Here is a 21,765-nt window from a genome sequence, read left to right as displayed (position 1 = left end):
AACTGGTGGCAGTCCTATAGGGCTGGTAAGGTTCTGTGTATCTGGGGCTAGTGAAAGGGGCCTCTCAGCCTGTCAGGGGTGTGAGCGACTGTGTTGTCACATCAGTGACTGTGTGGGCCACCTCCTCTCACTCCCTGTGCCTTCCTGGGCGTGTGTGGACAGGGGGTGTGTAAAACTGTACCAAGCTGACCTTACCTGCCCCCAGGGGGTGTGGAATGTCACATTGGTACAAGTGAGGAGACCTTACCACGCGATCCTGCTGACGTCATGTTGACGTCAGGTGGGGTGGCGAGGTACAGATTCATCACACTCTATAAAACTGTTCTGCAACAGTCGGTCATGAGGGTCACACCACATTATTGGATTCTCAAACCAACTACGTACCTCATACCATAATGACAGGTGCATGCCAGCTAGGGAAAGATGGGAGCCGTTTTTGCCAATATAAACACCCAAATTGATACCATACTGATTGAGGTTGGGATGTCATCTCTTGCATATAAAACATTTGTTAAAGGCTTATTCTCATCTCCAAGATCCTATCCCAATATGTAGTAGGTGTAATAATAATATTAGCAAATACCTCCAATTACAAATGTAGTAAAGTTCTTCTGATTTTCTATGTCCCTTACTCGATGTGCAGGGCATTGAAGTTGCTTACGTATCCATGGTTACGACCACTAACAACTAACTAACTGTAACTATATGAGTCGTCGTAACCATGACTACTGCAATGTCCGGCACATGGAGTAAGCGACATAGCGAATCAGAAGAACTATACTACATTTTTTATTGGAGGTATTTGCTAATATTATTATTATTATTATTATTATTATTATTACACCTACTACATATTGGGATAGGATCTTGAGAAAAGAAATGCCCCTTTAATTTTCTCAAACCCAGGAACATCTTCCCCACTCTCTTACACATCCAGGGACATAAACTACAAACATTTTTGTCGCAAATATCATGAACAACATTTAAGAACATTCAATAGTCCTCATGAAAAAGCTACAGATGGGATCCCCTATATATGAGTAAGTAAAATAGCATTTTTCATTTCATGTCTGTCTCAAGCTCTAAATTCTCACAGATGACAGTATAGTGATGTCATCATTTTTGCTCCCAAATTAGAAATTTCCCTTAAAAAGCAGCACATGTGTGGTTTCTAGGATTACAAACAGAGGTATCCAGCCACAAAGCCTCCAGCCTTGTACAGTGCTCACAGCTGTGACGCAGCACAAGCAGTTCACCATTTGTAAAATGTTACTTTTTATTTGCAATGTCCTAGTAACTGTTCACAGGATTCCTAATGATAACGGTGATACACTCCCTGTTAAAAGTTATAGAAGTTCAGGAATCCCCTGCATACTGGCATAGAAAAAGAGGCTGTCCATAAAGAATGAATCATTGCCATACACTGAACTGTTTGTATATGTTTCAGTGTATCTAGGCAAAGATTTTTAACTTTCCATCCTACAGTTCGAGCTGTAGTTTCCTGAATGCCAGCCAGGAAAGTTTGTGTAGATTTGGCAGAGATGCTGTGGGAAGCCTAGTTCAAGAGTTACTTAAGTGCTAAAACAGAGGTTTTTTTATACTGACGGAGAAGTAGAACTCCTGCCTTTGTTTCATTGTAAAACCCGAAAAAATGGCAACAGAGATTAAAATCAAAGCCCATTGTCCAAGACTTGGGTTTCCATTATTTTACCTCCACTTGGCCAATAAAATTTGATATCTTCAGCTGCAAAACCAATTAGTGACTGTTCTTAATTTATCCATATACTAATGCTTTAGCTATTCGGTATCTTGCTCTTTTGGCTTTTAGCCATTTATTTCCAGTCCCTTGAGCAGCGTCTGACAAATTAAGATAACAAAATGACTTCATGTTTCTTTCAATAAGAAAACAAGGCCAACTTCCTACATTTAATAATTGTATAACGTCAATTTCCACGTGTGGTGCGTAGACTTTCAGAACTGCGAGCATATATTATTCACGTAGTGGTTATTCGCGAGGAATTCAAGGAGGGGCGGGCATGTCTAAGTTTGTATTCTGCTGGAAAATATAATTGTAAATAGGGGCATCTATCAAGTTCATCTCGATTCCATAGGCTCAGGGTCATTTAACAATGTATGAGCGACCTTCTTCTTGAAATGCTTAACATACCTGTCAGCGCCAGTGCCAGAAAGTTGTAACAACAGCAAGTTGTAACAAAAAGCATATTTTAATAATACTACAGTAGGATATGAAGGATATGCATGAACATTGTTGGCTATTGCTAGTATATGTGAATCCAACTGATAAGCTTTTGTTTTCGGCAGTTTACTTTTTCCATGGCAATAGTCTCTAAATGCCACTAATTGAAGGGAATGTGTAGCCTGAAGCAAAGAGAGAACAGACACAAGCACAGCTTGGGAAATATTCCAAAAAGATGCAGATTGTTTGCATGGCATAACAAACAAAAGACTAACAGACCAGCGTCTGTGCTAGGAAAGGGCACGCATCAAATATTAGTCATAGCTCAGCTACAGCACATAGTTCAAGGGCAGTTTGGAGAAAATGTTACTGATTTTTTTTTTTTAAAGTGGCGAATGGTTAAATAAACCAATAGTTTTGCTGTAACATAATCGCATTTCAATCAAAGTTGCTAACTTGATTCTTTATTTTTCCTGGACAGCTTATCAAAAAAATCACGTAGAGCCAACATTTTTTATGAACACATTGTGTTGCATCTGAGTGCCAGTTTCTGGCTTACAAAACAGGTTCTGGTGCAATGGTGTATTTTTAAATGTTTTTATTTGTCTTGACTGGGCTTTTGTATTTGTTACATAATATACATTTATACTGTTTACATTTAGGAAGTGCAACCAATCTTTCGTACTGTCTTTTCTCTTTTTTTTTTATTTCATTATGATTATAAATGATTATAAGTGATTATAATTATGATTATAAGTGATACAAGTCTACAACCCATTATTCTGATATGCAAAGTGGTGCAAAGTTGTGTGATACCGTAACAATAATGCAGGAAAATGGGTGAAAACATGCTCACTAATGTTAGTTGTGCCGAAACCAGACACAACTCTGTGGAAGGCATGAAAAATCAAATATTAGCTGACCGAAACTCCAGAAATGTGCTACAAAGATAAAAAAAAAAGTGTTTAGTGTAGGGCGCTGTCAGCAGAGACAAAGGATATGCTAGAAAATACATTTTTTTTGTTCAGGTACTATCAGAACAGCTCCCACACCCTCATGTCTCAGCTCCCACCCCCCCATGTCTCAGCTTCCACCCCCCATGTCTCAGCTTCCACCCCCCCATGTCTCAACTCCCACCCCCAATGTCTCAGCTCACACCCCCCATGTCTCAGCTCACACCTCCCATGTCTCAGCTCACACCCCCCATGTCTCAGCTCACACCCCCCATGTCTCAGCTCACACCCCCCATGTCTCAGCTCACACCACCATGTCTCAGCTCACACCCCCACGTCATAGATCTGCACCTCATGTCTCCAAAAACAAAAATAAACATTCCTTCTTACCTTGCTGCTGCTCCAGCGACGACGCTCCTTCCTCCTGATGTGAAGAGTGGACGCCAGCCACATCTCACAATAGTTGGTTGGAATTTGGGCCCATTACTCTTGACAAAACTGGTGTAACTGATTCAGGTTTGTAGGTCGCCTTGCTCGCACCTGCCTTTTCTGCTTAGCACATAAATTTTCATTAGAATTGAGAGCTTTGTGATGGCCACTCCAAAACATTGACTTTGTTATTCTTAAGCCACTTTGTTACCATTTTGGCAGTATGCTTCGGGTCATTGTCCATTTGGAAGACCCATTTCCGCCCAAGCTTTAACTTCCTGGCTGATGTCTTGAGATGTTGCTTCAGTATTGCCACATAATCTTCTTTTCTCATGATGCCATCTATTTTGTGAAGTGCACTAGTCCCTCCTGCAGCAAAACAACCCCACAACATGAGGATGCCACCCCCGTGTTTCACAGTTGGGATGGTGATCTTAGTCTTCAAGCTTCTCCCTTTTTCCTCCAAAACGTAATAATGGTCATTATGCCCAAAAGTTAAATTTTAGTTTCATCAGACCACAGGGCATGTCTCCAAAAATTAAACCCTTTGTTCCTGTGTGCACTTGCAAACATTAATCAGTTTTTTATGTTTCTTTTGGAGTAATGACTTCTTCCTGGCAGAGTGGCCTTTCAGCCCATGTTGATATAGTACTCGTTTCACTGTGGCTATTGACACAATCTTACCAACTTCCGCCATCATCTACACAAGGTATTTTGCTTTTGTCCTTGGTTTGATATGCACATGTCAGACCAAAGCACGTTCATCTCTGGGACACAGAACCCGTCTCCTTCCTGAGCGGTATGATGGCTGGACATTTCCATCTTGTTTGTACTTGCGTATAATTGTTTGTACAGATGAACGAGGCACCTTCAGGTATCTTGAAACTGTACTGAAGGATGAGCCAGACTTGTGCAAGTCCACAATTCTCTTCCTGATATCTTGGCTGATTTCTTAAGACTATCCCATGATTCTACACAAAGAAGCAGTGTGTTTCAGGTGTGCATTAAAATACATCCACAGGTGTGTCTATAATTAACTCAGATGTTGCCAAAGAACCAAGCTTCCAAACACATGGCATCATCATATGGACAGTCCAGAATTGTTTAAAGGCATAGTAATCTTAGTGTATGTAAACATTTAACTTTGCAATAAGTAATAAAAATGCCTTAAAACATTCTCTCTCTCTCATTATTCTGGCATTTGGTAAATATTAAAAATTATGGTAATCCTAATTGACCTAAAACGTAAAAGGTTTATTCTGATTTCATGTCAGATATTGAGAAAAACATGCATATGTGTCTTTTTATATAGTGTATGTAAACTTCTGATTTCAACTGTATCAAGAGAAGCTTTGAAGAGAAAAGGAAAAAGGCGCAAGAATTAACTTCCATTAAAGTTGCAGAATGAATGTTCAATACATTTTTATATATAATATTGTGTACATTTTTGGCTACAATAAAGATTTTTCTTGTTCATCTCGCTTGTACGTAATTTCATTTACGTTTTGTGCAAAATCCATATGTGATGGTTGAAAATAGAAGTGTTTTTTTGAAATCAGGGCATAAGAAAACATAACAATCAGTTATTGGATTTTAATTTGGATTTGAATACATTTTCATAAACCCAAATTTTGCATACCTGTGTTATTAAACATTAAAAGTTAAATATCTAAAAATTACTCAATTGCAATTGTTCTGTCTCATTATTTAACCCATCAGTGTATCCAATTGAAAAATCCACTTACTTTCTACCCGGTGTAACAGGCCAGATTAACCCCCCTGTCCAGAATATACCCGGGATTAAAGTGGCCTAGGCCAGATTATAACCCGGGTATACTCTGGCCTAGGCCAAACTATACCCCTGGGTATAAATTGGCCTAGGCTAGATTATACCCCTCTGGGCCAGAATAAACCCCGGGTATATTATGGCCTAGGCCAAACTATACCCCGGGGTATAAATTGGCCTAGGCCAGATTATACCCCTCCAGGTCAGAATATACCCCTGCTGCTGTAGATCATATTTTTCACGCTTTTGAGAACCATTGAGTAATATACTTAATAGTGGGTCCCCAGTCAGCGCCCAGTGGCCCTAGGCAGCACACAGGGGCCCCAGGCAGTGCACAGGGGTCCCAGGCAGTGCACAGGGGGGCAGAGACAGCTCGCAAGGGGGGAAGAGACAGCGCGCAAGGGGGGGAAGAGACAGCACGCAGGGCCCCTGTGCGCTGTCTGGGACCCCCTGTGCGCTGTCTGGGACCCCCTGTGCGCTGTCTGGGACCCCCTGTGCGATGTCTGGGGCCCCGTTCTTAAGTATATTACTCAATCCTGTGCGATATCTGGGGCCCCTGTGCGATGCCTGGGGCCCCTGTGCAATGTGTGGGGCTCCTGTGCAACATCTGGGGCCCCGTTCTTGAGTATATCACTCAATGGTTCTCATAAGTGTGAAAAATCTGATCTACAGCAGCAGGGGTATATTCTGGCCCGGAGGAGTATAATCTGGCCTAGGCCAATTTGTACCCCGGGTTATAGTTTGGCCTAGGCTATAATATACCCATGGCCTATACTCCTCTAGGGCAGAATATTAGTGTGTTTTTGCTGCTGTAGTGCTACAGTATATATAGAAGCACATACACAAACCATATACCATTTCATGCGGCTTTTGTCAGATTTTGATGCGGTCTGCAGCAGATTTCCCTCTACCACGTGACATGGAGAAATCTGCTGTGATTCTGCACAAAAAACCCACATCATTGGGATGCGGATTTTGATGCAGATTGGCTGCTGATTTTTTCCCTGTGGAAAATCAGCAGCAAAGCTAGTGCATGGGAACGGGTGGACTAGACTTACAGCATGTGTTGGAGACATTACATTGAACTGACAGTAGATTGTGCAGTTCCATCAGTGCATAATTAATGTTATGTGTTGTAACTTGTTATGTATGTTTCTCCCTGCTCTCTATTATATTTTCTCCAGTGAGTTCCTATTCTATCCTGATAAGGTATGTAAAGTGAACTTGGAACACCTCCAACAAAAAAATAAGTTTTCCAATTTTGACAACAATGAAAGACCAACTGTATGATCAGCTTTTGAAATTCTACACTGCAACAGAACAAAGTACCTCCACTGGATCTACGATCTACCTCCAGAGAAACGTTCAAATGCCAAGTCTCAGTTTAGACAAACATCTAAGCCATATCGAGCAGAGAAAAGGATTATTTACTATGGAAAAAAGGAGGTTCTCACTAAAAGCCGACTGCCAAATATCCTGAAGGCCTGTCACGACAACCCAACTTCTGGTGGCCATTTTGGCAGAGATAAAACATTTGACAAAATTTCTGACTGTTATTACTGGAAGGGAATGGAGAACAATGTTCACCAACATGACAAAGCCTGTCAAAAATGTTTTGTCACAAGTCCCAAAATCAGCAAAGAAGCTCCACCACTCAACAGTATACCAGTGCCTGGAAAAGTATGGAGCTTAGTTGGTATTGATATGATCGGTCCTCTTCAGGAAACAGCAAACGGCAACAAATATATAGTTGCTGTCACTGATCATTTCTCCAAGTGGACTGAAGCAACAGCTGTTCCAGACAAGAGTGTCATGTCACAAAATTTTTGTACACCATTATTTGCCGCTGATTAGCGACCAGGGAAGAGAGTTTGTCAACTCGATCATCGACAACCTGATGGATCATTTTCAAACAGATCACTGCATTTCATCTGCCTACCACCCACAAACAAATGGCCAGAGGGAACTTGACAATCGAACACTCAAAGAATCTCTTAGCAAGCTTGTCAATGACCAAGGAACCAACTGGGACCAGTTCATCCCTGGTGTTGTGTTTGCCTATCACACATCTGTGCATGCCTCAACCAAGTGCACTCCATTTGAGGTCATGTATGGACGAAAGGTTAAGCTTCCTATTGACCTCAATCCATCAGCTAATGACACTGTGGATGTCATGTCTCTTTCAGATGATGCCAACCCTGATGTGCTAAATACACTCACAACCATTCATAACAGGATCCACTCAACTGTAAGTACCAACATCCATTCTGCTCAGGAACACCAAAACTGTGCCTTTGATCTCCGACACAACAGCAACAAAGAGATCACTGCTGGCACCATTGTTTATATCAGGAATCAAAGTCGTATTCATCGCATGGGTTCAAAGATGAAACCACGCTGGGTTGGACCCTACTTAGTTGTGGAATCCTTAACCAAGGGACGAGTAAAACTTAAGAACAATAAGACTGGCAAAATACTAAGCAATACCTACCATGCCAGCAACCTTAAGATTTACCAGGATGAAGAGACTTCTCTACCACCCCAGTCCCCTGATGATTGTCCCAGTGACTCTGCCACACAGAAACACAAGCAAAGCAAGACTTTCAACCCACTACAAAGTTCAGAAAGAAAGTATCTTACCACCACTCTTGACCTTACGTTTAGTAGGGTTGTGTACTTTGGATGCACAAGAGATCTTGGACTACCACGGCGTACATATAAAACCAAAGGTGATGGGAACTGCTACTTTCGGGCCATCAGCTATACCCTGACAGGAACAGAGGACAACTACTCCCTTCTCAGAGCTAAAGTCATCCACCACATGAAAACTGACTTGTCCAAAAAACTACAGGGCTACTTTAATCAAGATGTGAATGAATATGTGAACACCTCTGGCATCTCTCGTGATGGAGTCTGGGCAACTGATGCAGAAATCATGGCCACAGCAAATCTGTTGAGTTGTGACATCGTCATCCACACAAAAGTTGGTGACACCATGGATTGGTTGACCGCTCCCGCAAGCCTCAGTCTGCAGTCAACAACAGAACATGCACTTTATCTTGAAAACAAGCATGATCATTTTAATGTTGTTATCAGTGTTTACTAATCATGTTAATGTTGTTATCAGTGTTTACCTTTCAACGTTTATATTGTAGTGTCCTGTCACCAGCCATGTGTACGATTATCGGCCTAAAGCCTCTCTGGAACCAATAATCGCCCCATGTAAAGGTACTTTTATAAGTTGAAGTTTCTGAATGTTATGACTTTTATTATATCCTGAACAATCAAGTTTTTTATGAACCGTCAAGGTTTTCTTGTTGAAGTAAAAAAAGTCTGTGTGTTTAGAGTTTTAAACAATAAAATGTTGAAAAATTATGTAATTCTTGAGTATATCACTCAATGGTGCTCATAAACGTGAAAAATCTGATCTTTAATATACTTTAATATACTTTAATATACTTTCATCTTTAATATATTCAAGAACGGGGCCCCAGACATCGCACAGGGTCCCCAGACATCACACAGGGGCCCCAGACATCACACAGGGGCCACAGACATCGCACAGGATTGAGTGATATACTCAATAACGAGGCCCCAGACATCGTACAGGGCATCCCAAACAGAGCACAGGGGCACCAGACATCACACAGGGGCCCCAGACATCACACATCGCACAGGGGCCCCAGACATCGCACAGGATTGAGTGATATACTCAATAACGGGGCCCCAGGCATTGCACGGGGCCCCAGGGAGCACACGGGGGGGCAGAGACAGAGCATGGGGCCCCAAACAGCGTACAGGGGTCCCAGACAGCACACAGGGGGGCAGAGACAGCCTGTGCGCTGTTTGGAGCCCGTGCGCTGTCTCTGCCCCCCCGTGTGCTGCCTGGGGCCCGTGCAATGCCTGGGCGCCGTTGTTGAGTATATCACTCAATGGTTCTCAAAAGCGTGAAAAATCTGATCTACAGCTGCTGGGGTATATTCTGACCCCGGGGTATAATTTGGTATACTTTTGGATTCGGGTGATATTGTTCATTTTTACACTCATTAATATTACCAATGTATTATGAGGTATCCTCTTCAGTCAGTGTTTTGTCTTGTTTCATAAGCAAAGACAGTAATAACACCATTTGAGTGTCCTGTGAATCTCAGGGTGCTGTTAACTCCTTTGCACCAGGGCCTGTTTTTGCCTTCGTCACTAGGCCAATCTTTCAATTATGACCAGTGTCAATTTATGACGTAATAACTCTGGAACGCATCAACGTATCCCAGTGATTCTGAGAATTTTTTTTTGTGACAAATTGTACTCCGTGTTAGTGGTAAATTTAGGACAATATTTTTTGTGTTTATTTGTGAAAAGATCGAAAATTTGGCAAAAATTTTGAAAATGTAGTAATTTTTAAACTTTTCATTTTTATGCCTCTAAACCAGAGAGTTATGTCACATAAAATAGTTAATAAATAACATTTACCACATGTCTAATTTACATCAGCATCATTTTTGAAACATTTTGAAGTTAGAAGGATTAAAAGTTAATCAGTAAGTGGAAGGAAAGATTTTTTTTTAACAAAATGTTATTTAGCCCCAAATTTTTCATTTTCTCAATGCACCATACAATTTTTTGCCCAATTTCTCATGAGTACATAGATATCCCATATGTCATGGAAAACTACTGTTTGGGTGCACAGCAGGGCATGGAAGGGAAGGAGCGTTATTTGACTTTTCTAATGTAAAATTGGCTGGAATCGATAGCGGATGTCATGTCACGTTTCGAGAGCCTTGACATGCCTGAACAGTGGAAACTCCCAACAGGTGACCACATTTTGGAAACTAGACCCCTCAAGTAATTTATCTAGATGTGTGATGAGCACTTTGAAGCCCTAGGGGCTTCACAGAATTTTATAACGTTGAGCCGTGAAAATAATGAATCAAATCTTTTTCCCACAAAAATGTTGTTTTAGCCCCAAATTTTTTATTTTTGCAAGGGTAGCAAGAAAAAATGGACCGCAAAATTTGTTGTGCAATTGATCCTGAGTACGTCAATTCCCCATATGTGGTGGAAAAGTACTGTTTGGTCGCTCAGTTTGGAGAGCCCCTGAGGTGCCTAAACAGTGGAAACCCCCCAAAAGTGACACCATTTTGGAAAGTACCACCCTTGATAAATCCATCTGCTGGTGTGATGACCATCTTGATACCACAGGTGCCTCACAGAATTTTAAAATATTGGGACGGAAAAATGAAATATTATGTTTTTTCCATGAAAAATTTCTCATGTTCACAAGGGTCGAAGGAGAAAATGGGCGCCACAATCGATTGTGCAATTTCTCCTCAGTACGCCAATACCCCATATGTGATCAGAAACCACATTTCAGCCACAGTGAAAAGCTCAGAAGGGAAGGAGTGCCATATTAAAGAGCAGATTTTGCTTGAATGGTTTGTGGTTGACATGCCACATTGTCAGAAAACCTGAGGTGCCAGAACAGCAGAACCCCCATATAAGTGACCTCATTTTACGACCCTCTTCCCTGAATGAATTCATCCAGTGGTGCAGTAAGCATGCTGACACCATAGCAGTTTCATAGAATTATATACCATTGGGCAGTGAAGAAAAAATAATTATATTTTTACCCCTAAAATGTTGTTTTAACCCCAGATTTACATTTTTACACGAGAATACAGGTAAATTGGAAATTGTTAAGCGAGCTCTACTCGAATTTGTCATAGAGTGAAAATGGTCACTGCACCTAGTGAAATGTAATTTCCAAAATGGGGTTACTTCAGGGGGGATTCTGCTGTTCTGGCACTTTTCGGAGCTGCTAATTGCCAGAACAGCAGAATCCCCCTTGAAGTTACCCCATTTTGGAATTGACACCCCTCTCAGTGTAGTGACCATTTTCACTCCATGGATGATTTCCAGAAACAAGCACGCTGTGGATGTTTTTTAGCAAAAATTGAAAATATGCCGTTTTAGTGCCCAATATATTGTGCCCAGCTTGTGTCTCTGGAGACATTCACCACGCAAATAATTAAGCGAGCTCTACTCGAATGTGTCATTCACTAAATAAACCATATGCTGGAATGACAAAATGGGATAAATTACTACCGTTTAAAAACGTGGTTCCATGTGGAAGATTTTAAAGCAGTCAGTGAGGCATAAGGCTGGCAATGATGGGCATTGTGGGCAACATTCCTCTCTTGGTACATACACAACATCTTCTCTGGGGGTTCTTTCTTGTTTCTTGTTTCTGTTGCTGGAATGAGTGCAATAAAATGTTGCTCAGTGAGTCTTTTGACATCTTCAGATTCTAATGGATGAGTGGGGCAAACATTTGCAAAAAATGATTTTCAATGACATTTTCCTGATAATCAAGGAAAGTATCTGAATTTCGTGCTCTTTGGTATAACACAAAAGAATTATATGTGGCCACCTGAAACAAGTAAATGACTAACTTTTTATACCAGGTATTTGATTTTCTTCATACCTGATATGGCTGTAGAACCTGGTCTGCAAGATTCACACCCCCATGTATTTGATGTAATCAATGACTGACACAGGTTTTCGCTTTGGAGTAGTGGATCCTAGTTCTACAATAGCCCTTGTTGCATCTGTGTGGATCAAGCTGAGGATAAAAATATCTTTCTTATCCTTATACTTGAGGGCAAGCAGCTCTCATTGCGTACAGTCTCTGACTGCCCCTTCCTTTTGGAACTTTTCGTTGACCAATGATTGTGGAAACCCCATTTTTATAAATGGTCCCACAAGCCCCTATGTTGAGTCATATGAGACATTTAAATAGGTGTATGCTCATGTAGTAATTGTCTACATACAGGTTACAACCTTTTTGTTAAAAATGGATTTATCAGCTTCAAACATTTTTTTTCCAGATGTCCCCAAATAAGTAGAGCATCCTGGTGGGTTTAGTTGGCTATCTTTCCCCTTATAAATGCAAAAAGCTGATGTGTATCCTATTGAACTCTCGCACATTTTATAGAGTTTTATTCCAAAACTTGCCCTCTTAGATTGAATAAATTGCTTGAGGTGCAGTCTTTCTTTAAATTTTACAAGGGAATCATCGATAAAAATGTTTTGTGTTGACAGAGCCTTAAAAACTTTTCTATCAACTCTTCGATGATGGGTCTGATTTTATATAGTCTATCATATTCTGGGGCATTTCTGGGCAGGCATTGACTATTGTTAAAATGTCCAAATCTCATAAGCATTTCATAGCGGGTCCTAGAAAGAACAACAGAAAACTTAGGGGAGGCTTGAACATGGTGGTTGGACCAGTAAGACCGAATGCTCAGTCTTGGCAAGTGTAAGTCCTAAAAATGTTTTAATTTCAGGAAGATTGGTTGTCAATTGCATCCATAAATTTGACCAAGCATAATAGGATCATGGATTCTGACTGATAAATTGGGAAGCATATAAATTTGTTTGCAGGACTATATGCTCTAAAATTTACTGGTCCAAAATCTTCCACCTCCACATTTATACCAGAATTGCAGTAAAATCAGGGATGAATGAAGTAGCTGAATCTGAAGCCTCCCATCTGGGAAATGCTACGTCATATGGCAAAGCCCCTTGTACATTGGAATGCGCCAATTCACTAGTACTAGGGACAGCGCTTGTACTGGGCAGTGTTCCATGATTTTGAGACGTTTCTCCAGTAGCGCTATTTGCCTCTTGTACTGGTCCTTTCTGAGCTATCACATCCACTGCAACTAAAGCCCTCAAAATCGTCATCGCCACCTGACATTACACTTGTGTTAAAAGGCTCGGATGCCGCACACAGCACGCAGAGAGTATGGCAGAGGTTTAATTCAAGATTTGGTTTCTCCACGCAGGGAGTGTAAATTTAAGTAACACAACAATAAAACAGTAAAATCGGACAATAAACGATTGGGGTTTAACTATAACACGGAAAGGATGAACAATATGGCGCAGTCCCAAAAGTTCAGGCAGAATAAGAGAAGGTAGATTACTGGAGGCTTGCACTTATCTGTCCTTTAGCGATAACTACGTCCGTCTTCAGACACTCACTCCGGAGAGTGTCCATCTTCTGGCGGCAGTGGGCGATCTCGGGTCTCACCCACTGGGCCCCCAGTCCTTTTGACCACACGACAGCGGTCACTACTCCTTTAAGAGCCGTAGTAAGCTCCTCCGGCGTACAACAAACTGCGTTAGGATCACTAATCCCGGGTGCATCCTCAGCCGTAGGTCACCGTCAGATGTCTGGAAAACTGTGGTGATGCAGGTAACTGAACGATCACTTTCTATAGGCCCAGTACAGACCGCACGCCCCTTGTTTTGCGGCAAGCTGTGTCACCCGTTCGTCCGTCACCACAGACAGGTCAGCACGTCTCTATTTCACCGAGGACAGGGCAGCACGTCTTTCTCTCGTTGTCGGCAGGTCAGACCGTTTCTCCCCAACTGCCGGTCTGCTCTCCACAACCAACTGTCTCTTTCGCGCGAGCCCAGACACCTGACTTCCTCTCTTCCGTCCCTCTCCTCTGTCCCCCAGCACTGTCCAGGAAGTCCCCCATGCATTCTTAATCCCATCCCCTGGCAACACTGGGCAGGACCCTGGCAGTACCGGCGCCGGAGCTCCGTACCCGTCCCTAGACAAGTCTTCCTTCTTACACTTTCTTCACTGTCAGAACATAAAAGGGTATGCGCCTCGTCTGCAGTATAAGACTGATGTGCCATTTTATTACTTTTTATATTTTTTTATATCAGTATATATGAACCTATATGATTCCTGAACTAATAGAACACTCTACAGTATTAGGAACGTATTTTGTACTCAAATATATCAAATTATGTATATAGTTTATATAGTATTGTATATAGTATTTCTATGTGAATAGTATTACAAAATGAACAAATTAATTAAAGTCCCTAACTGATTAATGTAACTAATTGATCAAATACTTGATGGAACTACTAATTAATGATCGGTAATACAATTGCGATCAAGCCAAACCCTAAGTCTAACTCTAACCCTAATTTTAAGCCTAACCCTACCCCTAACAATTTATTTTAATTTTAAGAATATATATTAATTAATTATGAATAATCTAATTTATCTAATAAACTTAAATTATACTAACACCTACCCTATCTAACACTATCCTAACTAATAAATTGATGGGACTAACTAGGAAAAGGTGGAAAACTATTGCTTTGTCTGTGTTTTTACAATATGACAAGATTTCTTACTGACAAAGCCCTTGTCTGAAGCACTTGTCACTGTTAGAACCCTCCTGTTTGTTTTTTCTATCTTGTGGTTTGCGGTCATGTGACCATCTGCCTTTATATTCCAGCTCCGTCCTTCTGGCTGTGCTGGACTTCAGTGTTCTACTGTCTCTCTAGCCTGGTGCTTCTGTGCCTTTCTCTGTCAAGTTGGTCCTCTGGGACCTCTAGTACTTTTTTGTCAGTTTGTCTTTTTGTGTTCTGCAACAACTTCTGCTTAGGAGGTGTCCCTTTTTTGTCCCAGTCCTTAGTTCTTTTAGGGACCCCTCCCTTAATTCTATAGGTCTTCATTCAGACTAGCCGAGGACTAAGGCGGGTCTGTTCACTAGGAACAGGCAGCCAGCTACATCGTAGGGATTCAGCTAAGTCTTACTGTAGGGACAGCTTTCCCCTATCTTTCCTTAGTACATGTTGCAGATCATAACAGTAAGTCCAGCCCAAAAAACTAAAGGGAAAGAAATTCGGGGATCAGTATGGTTTCCGTCCAGGATTTGGCTCAACGCCTGCAGGGATTGTCTCTGGAGGTGGCCGAGCTTCAGCAACACGTGAGTAGCTGTCCTGGAGTGCATTTTGTCGAACCCAAGGTAGGACTGCCTGATGTTTTTATGGTAAACAGCAAGATTTTTTTTTCCTTTAAAAATGCTTGTTAGTTATATTTTCGTTTGAGACCAAGGTCCTCTGGGAATGAATCACAGCGCATTGGTTTTATTATGTCACTTTTGCGCAATGAACCACAGGGGTGGGCCTTTTCTCTGCAGCCTAATGATCCGTGTTTAAGGTCTGTTGAAGAATTTTTTTCTGCTATGGGGCTATTATATGACGATCCTGATCGAGTCTCATCTGCTGAATCAGAACTTAGATGTTTTAATCAGGGGTCAGATGATGTTGAAAATTATTGCACACACTTCAGGAGATGGGCTTCAGAAGTTAGTTGGAATGATTCGGCGCTGAGATGTTTATTTCTTGCTGGTCTGAGTGAAAGGGTTAAGGATTTGCTAATTGCATTCCTTGCACCTGAGACTCTGCAGGAAGCTATGCAGTTAGCTGTTCGTATAGACAGGAGACTGAGGTGCAGGCTCAATGAGGTAAAGACTCCTGTAATGTCAGGTCCTAGTCCCCAGAAAATCTGCTCTGACAGCGGGGAACCGATGGAGGTTGGGGCGATGTCACTCCGCTCTCAGGAAAGAGACCGGAGATTCGCCAAGGGATTATGTCTTTATTGTGGTAAAGCTGACCATTTGATTAAGTATTGTGAGCGTCGTTTAAGTAAAGAAAAAAAAAAGGTCAGTTACGCCCGTATAGCTTGTTTATGTTCTGCAGGAGTATTTCTTTCTGGGAGTACTACTCTGCAGGGAGATTTAATTGAATTTCAGGTATTTGTGGATTGTGGTTCAACACTTAATGTGATTGATAAAGGGTTTTTGGAAAACCTTAAATTGAAATCCAAACCTTTGTCATCACCTATTTCTGTGATTGCAATTGATAACACTCCTTTGAAATGTATTACGCACATGACTGCGGCATTTCCCCTCACTATCAATGGAGTTCACCACGAAATTTTGGACTTGGTTGTTTTGGATAATTCGCCCTCTCCAGTTGTTCTAGGATTGCCTTGGTTAAGACTGCACAACCCTTTATTGGACTGGTCTACGAATGTGATTAAGTCTTGGAGTCCGAAGTGCTATGATAAATGTTGTAATGGTCGCATTGCGGCTGTGGAAAAAGGGGAATTACCGGTACCTATTCAAGATTTTTGGAGGGTTTTTTCGGAGGAGGAGTCGCAAGTTTTACCTCCTCATAGGGATGATGATTGCGCCATTGAGTTTGTTCCGGGTGCTACTCTTCCCAAAAGTCGCTTGTTTAATCTGACTATCCCTGAAAGAAAGGCATTGGAGGAGTACATAGAGACTAGCCTGGCTGCTGGTCACATTAGACCTTCTAAGTCACCTGTGGCAGTTGGATTCTTCTTTGTTAAAAAGAAGGACGTCCATGTCTGGATTTTCGTGAAATTAATAAATTAATAAGATTACCGTACGCAATTCCTACCCATTGCCGTTAATTCCTGACTTGTTTAAGCAGTTAGTGGGAGCCAAGTGAGTCTCCAAAATTGATCTCCGGGGGGCATACAATTTGTTACGTGTGAAGGAGGGTGATGAATGGAAAACTGCTTTTAACACTCCAGTAGGTCATTTTGAGAATCTGGTGATGCCTTTTGGTCTTACCAATGCACCTGCATTTTTTCAGAACCTTATTAATGACATCCTGAGACCTTTGATTGGTAAGAATGTGGTTGTGTATTTGGATGATATTTTGATTTATTCACCAGATCTAGAGTCCCATTGGCAGAGTGTACGTGAAGTTTTGCAATTATTGAGTGATAATTCACTCTTTGCTAAGCTGGAGAAATGTGAGTTCGCTGTGCAGAAAATTAGTTTTTTGGGCACATTGTCTCCGGCGAGGGCTTTGAGATGGATCCTGTGAAGGTTCAGGCTGTGCAGGAATGGCCTAGGCCTATTGGTTTGAAATCTATACAGAGGTTTTTTGGTTTTGCCAATTATTACAGGAAATTCATTAAGAAATTTTTTGTAATTGTTAAACCTCTAACCGATCTCACCAGGAAAGGTGCGAATATGGCCCAGTGGACTACTGAGGCCACTGAAGCGTTTCAGTATCTCAAAGAGAGGTTCAGTTCTGCCCCTATCCTTTTGCAGCCTGATGAGACCAAGCCTTTTTTGGTCGAGGTCGATGCTTCATCGGTGGGGGTCGGAGCACTTTTGTCTCAGGAGAACAAGGGTGGAGTACATCCTTGTGCCTTCTTTTCGAAAAAAATTTCTGAAACCGAACTGAATTATGATGTTGGAAATCAGGAGTTGCTGGCTATTAAACTTGCGTTTGAACATTGGCGTCATTTTTTGGAAGGCGCTAGATTTCCTATTCAGGTTTTCACAGATCATAAGAATTTGATCTATCTGGATGCTGCCAAGCGCTTGAATGCCCGTCAAGCTAGGTGGGCACTTTTTTTTTCTCGGTTTCATTTTTCTGTTACCTATATCCCTGGTACTAAGAATGTTAAAGCCGATGTTTTATCTCGCAGCTTCTCTCCTACGGTCGGTGCCGAGGAGGAGGAGAGCATTTTACAGAAAGGAGTTGTGGTGGCGGCTTTGGACTCCATTTTGGAGAATGGGATTCTGAATGCTCAGGATGATGCTCCATCTAACACTCCCCATGGGAAGTTGTTCGTGCCTAGAGCCTTTGGGAGAGATTTGTTTGTGGAGTGTCATGAGTCTCGGTTGGCAGGTCATCCAGGAGTTTCGGAGACTAAGAGACTTATCAGTCGCAGTTTTTGGTGGCCTGGATGGCAGAAGGATGTTATCAAGTGGGTGCGTCAGTGTACTGTGTGTGCTAGGTCAAAGGCTTCACATACTCCTGCTGCGGGGTTGCTTTGCCCTCTGGAGGTTACTAGTGTGCCTTGGACGCATATCACTATGGATTTTATTACTGATCTTCCTGTGTCTGAGGGTTTTACTGTCATCTGGGTGGTCGTGGACCGTTTTAGTAAGATGTGTCATTTGGTTCCATTCATTAAGTTGCCCTGCGGCAAGACACTCGCTAAAGCGTTTGTTAAGGAGATTGTCAAGCTCCATGGCGTTCCCACGGATATTGTTTCTGATAGAGGACCTCAGTTTGTGGCTCACTTTTGTCGTGCTTTTTGTGACAGGTTGGGAGTCCATTTGTCATTTTTGTCTGGTTATCATCCTAAGTCGAATGGACAGACTGAAAGAAAGAACCAGGATGTTGAACAGTTTTTGCGTTGCTTTGTGGCGAACAATCAAGAGGTGTGGTCTGAGTTTCTGCCTCTCGCAGAATTTGCTCTTAAGAATCATACATCCTCCTCTGCTGGGTGTTCTCCTTTTTTTTGTTGTACTGGGAGACATCCGTCTTTTGGTTCATTCTCCAAATTGTGGTCGGCGGTGCCGGAGGAGGAGAATTTTTCCGGGGATTTGGAGAGAGTTTGGACTAATGTACGTTGTAACCTTCAAGAGGCTAACAAGAAGTCCAAGAAGTATTTTGACAGGAAATGTAAAGAGGTTTTGTTTACTGTGAGTGACATGGTTTGGTTGTCCTCGAAGAACCTGCGGTTGAGGATTCCCTATAAAAAACTGGGTCCTAAGTTTGTGGGTCCATTTAAAGTGCTTCAGGTTGTTAACCCGTCTGCTCTTAGGTTGGATGTCCCTACTTCCTGGAAGATTAATCCTGTGTTACATGTTTCCTTGTTGAAAAAGGCTGACGTATCTGATAGGGACACCACTGTCACAGTTCCTCCTGTGGTGGAAGACGGCGAATATGAAATTTCTCGTATCTTGAATTCTAGATGGCATAGAGGGAGATTACAGTATTTTGCCTCCTGGAAGAGTTTCGGTCCCGAAGACAACTCCTGGGTAAGGACGGATGATGTCTCTACTCCTAGGCTTGTTAAAGCTTTCCACAGGAGGTTTCGGGATAGGCCTGGGCCTGGAGGATCCGGAGGATCCTCATAAAAGAGGGGGTACTGTTAGAACCCTCCTGTTTGTTTTTTCTATCTTGTGGTTTGCGGTCATGTGACCATCTGCATTTATATTCCAGCTCTGCCCTTCTGGCTGTGCTGGACTTCAGTGTTCTACTGTCTCTCTAGTCTGGTGCTTCTGTGCCTTTCTCTGTCAAGTTCGCTTGGTCCTCTGGGACCTCTAGTACTTTATTGTCAGTTTGTCTTTTTGTGTTCTGCAACAACATCTGTTTAGGAGGTGTCCCTTTTTTGTCCCAGTCCTTAGTTCTTTTAGGGACCCCTCCCTTAATTCTATAGGTCTTTGTTCAGACTAGCCGAGGACTAAGGCAGGTCTGTTCACTAGGAACAGGCAGCCCGCTACATCGTAGGGATTCAGCTTAGTCTTACTGTAGGGACAGCTTTCCCCTATCTTTCCTTAGTACATGTTGCAGATCATAACAGTCACACTGTTTCTCCTCTGATCACTCACTGACAGAAGATCAGAGGAGAAACAGTGTTTTCTATGAGGCAAATCACCTGGGAAAGTTTGTTACTACAACAAACTTTCCCTGTGATTGCTCTCATTAGCTGGCATGACGGTGACATCATCAGGACCTGAACCAATCAGGTGTCGATGAGGTCAGGGGTCACAGCCTGCACCGGAATCACCATGTTTAAAGGTACGTGGGGGCCCTGATCAGTGCAAAACTGCCGACCGTAGACAAACATTGGTACTGCACAAAGCCCCGCAAGCGTCGGCGGTCGTGAAGCAGTTAAACAGTGGGGGAATTTATTGTATATAAATATGTTGTGTTGATTTTGTGATTCGGTGGCCAGGATTTATCACATTTTAAGCAATTAGATTTAAAATGATTTTTTATCCCACTTTTTTGCTAATATGCATTATTGAACTTCCTAAGTGGGCCTTACTTGATTATTAATATTGCTATTTATGACATACCTTAAATACACACAACACCACTCATTCAAATATATTTACAGGCAACACAGATACACTACACATATCTTATATATACACAATACACAGACATACAAATATACTCAGAGACGGCACACATACACTACACATACCATAGATACACAAAATACACACACACATACCTTAGATACTTTTAGAAAGCACACATACACTTAACATACCTTAGACATATACAATATAACAGCATACAAATATACTCACAGACAGCACACATACACTACACCTACCTTAGATATACACAATACACACATACAAATTTACTCACTGACAACACACATATACTACACATACAATAGATATACACAGTACACACACACATACAAATATACTCACAGATAGCACACGTACACCACACATATTTTAGACACATACAATACACACACATACAAATATACTCAAATACACTACACATCTTAGATGTACAAAATACATACGCATACAAATATTCTCTCAGCACACATACACTACACATATCTCAGATGTACACATCACACACATACAAATATACCCACAGACAGCACACTACACATATTTTAGATATATACAATATACACACATTATTTAGGATATCTGGAGGGAAGCTGTGATGATGCACAACATGAGCTGCAGCTTCCCCGATTTCTCCTGCTCACAGCAGCACAGTGTCAGCAGACATCTCCCAAACCCTACTTTTCTGCCTTGACGGACTAGTGAAAAGAAGCACAGTTCCTTCTGACTTTGGTTTTGTTTACTACTTTAAGGCTTTGTTTTGTTCATCCTGAAACTAACCCAGCATTGTTTGACAACTCTTGACAACTCTCACTTCTCTGGCCAGCACCCATACTGTTGTCACAACCCAGTAGGGGGCCCTGTAGTAGTCCAGATCCTTTTACAGGTGTTAAAGGATGAAGGCTGAGGTTCGTCTGGGATCTGGTAGATGGAGTGGTTTGAGCCAAGACTGTCCAAGTTGTCATTTTTGGGCTCATGGAGTCTGACAGAGTGTATTAATTATCTCTTTTGTCTTTTGTCATATGCAGCCATAGATTAGAGTGGTGATGAGAAGACCTATGGAAGTTTGGGTTCGTCGGATTCGGATGAACTTGAGTCCAAAGTTTGGTTTAGGTACCAGAACTTGACCCGAACTTGGACCTGAATCCAATAGAAGTCAATGGGGACTTGAACTTTGGTGCTGTAAAATAGTCATAGTAAGGGCTAGGGGGCTGCAAAATAAAGCAAAATGGGGGTAAGAGCAGGACAGTTGCCCTGCAAACAAATGTGGATAATGTGGATAATAAAATGACTTAAAATAAAAATATAATAAATATAATAAAAAAAAAAATCTTGAACCAGGAGGCGGAAGTCAAAGTGAAAAAGTGTAGGAGCAGATCAGTGTCTTGCGTGTGTAGTTTATTGTACTTGTATTATAATAAATAAATGAAAAAACGTTGTTGGATCCCCCTATTTTTAATAACCAGCTAAGGCAAAGCAGACAGCTGGTGGCGGATATTAATAGGCTGAGAAGTGCCATGGATATTGGCCTCTTCCCAGTCTAATAAGACCAGCCCTAGCCGCCGCAGAAATGGTGCATCCATTAGATGTGCCAATTCAGGCCACTTAGCCTCAACTCTTCCTGATTTCCCTAGTGAG

The sequence above is a fragment of the Phyllobates terribilis genome, unplaced genomic scaffold (genome assembly GCF_046119375.1).
Source record: "Phyllobates terribilis strain yellow unplaced genomic scaffold, ASM4611937v1 Scaffold_11__3_contigs__length_659146591, whole genome shotgun sequence".
NCBI lineage: Eukaryota > Metazoa > Chordata > Amphibia > Anura > Dendrobatidae > Phyllobates > Phyllobates terribilis.
This window is presented reverse-complemented; position numbering follows the sequence as displayed.